Genomic DNA, 3,702 nt, shown 5'->3' with positions numbered 1-3,702 from the left:
AAAGGAGGAAACTCCTGACATCGCTCAAGTTAGGGAGTTTTAGAATGAGCCAAGGACAATACTCTTGCTGCTTGTGATATTACGTCATGTGGCCATTTCTACCCACATGCAACACAAGCCTTGATGACCAACGGAGTTCAAATAACCATTCTTTTATTATTATTATCAATTATTATTTTTTCTTTCTTTAAAAAATGTTATTTTTAGGGCCTTTCTGACAAAACCCAGAAAGACTGCTAGATGATTCTAAAACAGCTATAACACTTCAAATAACTATTCTTAAAGAGCTGTACTAAAAGTCTGTGTCCTCAAAATTAGAAGTGGTCTTTTAGACCAAATCTACTTAAAATGTAGTCTGTGACCTTGTGTCATCCTCTGAAACTTTTGCTTCCAGACTGTGTTAAGTATGGAAATGGAAAGTGTTTAGAAACTTTCAGAGCTATTTGATAAAATCTAGTGATTCTTAGAGTGAAAATTAACATTGATCTTACTTTTTTTATCTTTTTTAATACTTCATTTTTCTAGTAATTTATTTTACCGTATTTGTAAAAAGGATTGGTTAGTGACAGATTTTAAAATAAAAGTAAAACTATCCTTCAGGCCAGGTGCAGTGGCTTACACCTGTAATCTCAGTACTTTGGGAGGCCGCAGCAGGAAGATTGCTTCAGGCCAGTAGTTCAAGACCAGCCTGGTCAATGCTGTGAGACCTCACCTCTATTAAAAATTTAAGAATAATAGCCAGATGTGGTGGTGCATGCCTGTAGTCCCAGCTACTGGGGAGACTGAGACAGGAGGAGTGCTTGATTCCAGGAGGTCAAGGCTGCAGTGAGCCATAATCATGCCTCTGCGTTTCAGCCTGGGTGACAGAGTAAGATTATATCTCTAAAAAAAAAAAAATATATATATATATGTATATGTATATATATATATGTACCGTTTACCACTCTGAGTATAACAAACAATGTTTTAGACCCTTGTAAAGAAGCATTGGAAGTTTACAGTATAGCATTGACAATATTTTAATTCCTTTTATTGATTTACTTCAGATAAAATAGATTATAATTACATCATAAGAAGGGCCCATCTCTTCAATCTCAGAGAAACATAGGACAGTATCAAGCTTGGCCTGTGAGTATGGATCTACCTTTATTTGATATTCAGAGAAATGGTAGAAAGGGGTGGAAGGGAATAAAGGTAATTTATTTATACTAATCTATTTCAAGATGTGTGACTTTCATTTTTCTTTACTGAGATGCATCCATCCCCCAAATTTTTTTTGTATTAGACAATCACATTAGTTTCGGTTTTGGTATTATAAATGAAAGTAAAGAAAGAAAAATATTATAAAATTAAAATTCATAAAGAAGGAAAAATAAAATAATGAGAAAATGTACGCTTGAGAAAGTTACTAATATGGATAAATTTTTTAAATTAAGACAAAAGAAAACAATCTCTTTGGAAGCAATAGATGTAAGTTATTAAGTCCATTAATATACCACGCAAATTGTGATCCAATATAACTTAATTGCTCTCTGGACAAGCTGGAAATGGTAGAAATACGCAGGAAAATCAGACATCATGGTTTAATTCAAAAAGTCTCTATCTGTGTTTATTTTCTGTTGCTTGGAAATTTTTCTTTAGTATCTATTTTAAAAGTAGACATTAAACATAAACAGGACTATAGTAGGAGGAAAGGTGAAGTGAAAGAGAGAGAGAGAGAGATCCTTTAGGATGCACTAGAGGGCCAAATCCTAAGGGATATTGGATAAGAATGTTTTTTTTTTTTTTCTGAGACAGGGTCTCATTCCATCACCCAAGCTGGAGTGCAGTGGCATGATCATGGCTCACTGCAGCCTTGACCTCCTGGGCTCAAGTGATCCTCTCACCTCACTTTCCCAGGAAGCTGGGACCACAGGCGTGTGCCAGCATGCCTGGCTAATTTTTTGGCATTTTTTTTTTTTAGGGACAGGGTTTCAGCATGTTGCCTAGACTGGTCACGAACTCCTGAGCTCAAGTGATCTACCTGCCTAGGTCTCTCAAAGTGCAGGGATTACAGGTGCAAGCCAACCGTGCCTGGCCTGGAGAGAAAAGTTGATGATAAAAGGAAAGTTCTGTTTTTGTTATCTCTTGTTATGTAACAATTTACCCCAAATCTTACTAGATTAAAATAACATCTATTTATTATCTCAGAGTTTCTGTGGGTCAGAAATCCAAGTAAAGCTAAGCTGGGAACTCTGCATCACAGTTTCTTATTAGGCTGCAATTAAGGTATTGGAATACAATGGACAATTTCATTTGAAGGCTTGTCTAGTCAAGTATCCACTTCCTAGTTCACCTTGCAAATGGCAGGATTTTAGTTTCCTGTCAGCTGTGAGAGTTAGGGCCTTAACTTTTGACTGGTAGTTGGTCAGAAGCCATCTCCAACAAGGCAACTGGCTTCATCAAAGTGTGCAAACCAGGAAGGCAAGAGAGAGTGAGCTTGCCAGCAAAATGGAGGTTGTAGTCTTTTCTAACCTAATTGTTGAAGTGATGCATTCTCAATGTGCTGTATTCTGTTGATCCTAAGCAGTTACTCAAGGGAAGGGGATTATACAGGCCATTAATACCAGGAAGCAGGAATCAAGGGGCCAGCTTTGGAGTCTGTCTACCATATCATGAAGAAGGTGCAAACAACATGGTGTTGAAAAGAGAAAATAATTCATCCTCCCCTGATTGAGTAAAATAAATAAATTATTGTGCCCCAAATTTCAAAGTAAGCAAGATTTTTCTTTATACAATTGAAAGCCAAAAACATTGATATAGCTTTTGGATCCTAGAAAGGAGGGATGTAAAGAAACCTGGAAAATACAAAGAGGAAATAATTTTGATTTCAGAGAGAGAAGAACTAAATGAAGAACCATGCCCCTGCCCCAGGGTCAATCATTATATAAACTTATACATGGAGAGTAAGTGGGATGTTAATATTCACTGAGGGCAAATTATATTTTTACAGACCATGCTAGACCATGACTATAAGAGAAATTTACCTGGGTTGTAAAAAATACCTATGATAATATTTTATAATATAACCATGTTATAAAAACAGTTAAACAATTGCCCTAGATTGCAAATAGTTTCATCAATTTAGAAAAAAAGAATATGCCAGCTTATCAATAGTCTTTGAAAATAACCTCTTAGGAACATTCTCATAAGAAAAGATTGTGAATAATCAATAGTAAGATACCATTTTTCACTTATCAAATTAGGAATTTTGTTTGATTCCAGGGAATAGTTTATATTTAAAATACTTATGGCTATGTAAATTGATACAATTTTATAACACAATTAATATTTGATAGCAAGCATCATGAATTTTAAATGTATACACCATCTAAATAAAATTTTTTAATTTTAATTGCAATGTCTGTACCTCTTATGGGTCTATTCAAATTTTCTGATTTATTTTTTGAGTCAGTGTTGGTAATCCTTCTAAGAATTTTCCTATTTCAGCTAAGTTGTCTAATTTGTGGCATAAAGTTGCCCAATATATTACATTAAACTCTTTTAATCTCTGTAAGCTCTGTAGTGATATCTCCTTTATCCTTCTTGATTTTGGTAATTGCATCTTCTCTTTCTTTCTTTGCCAGTGTAACTAAAGAAAACACTTTTTTTGACCTTTCAAAGAACAAAATTTTGATTTCATTGCTTTACTCTTTTTGTCTT

At 34.6% G+C, this 3,702-nt stretch overlaps 1 non-coding gene across 1 annotated transcript; it reads right to left on the bottom strand.

The window, feature by feature from the left end:
- Window positions 1-205: 205 nt before the first annotated feature.
- Window positions 206-266, bottom strand: LOC129032242 (U7 small nuclear RNA). The gene has a single exon (XR_008501258.1). It is a non-coding gene; the product is annotated as a U7 small nuclear RNA (small nuclear RNA).
- Between the last annotated feature and the right edge of the window lie 3,436 nt (window positions 267-3,702).

The sequence above is a fragment of the Pongo pygmaeus genome, chromosome 11 (genome assembly GCF_028885625.2).
Source record: "Pongo pygmaeus isolate AG05252 chromosome 11, NHGRI_mPonPyg2-v2.0_pri, whole genome shotgun sequence".
NCBI lineage: Eukaryota > Metazoa > Chordata > Mammalia > Primates > Hominidae > Pongo > Pongo pygmaeus.
Note: the sequence above shows the minus strand (reverse complement) of the source record. Positions and strands in the feature narration are given on the sequence as shown.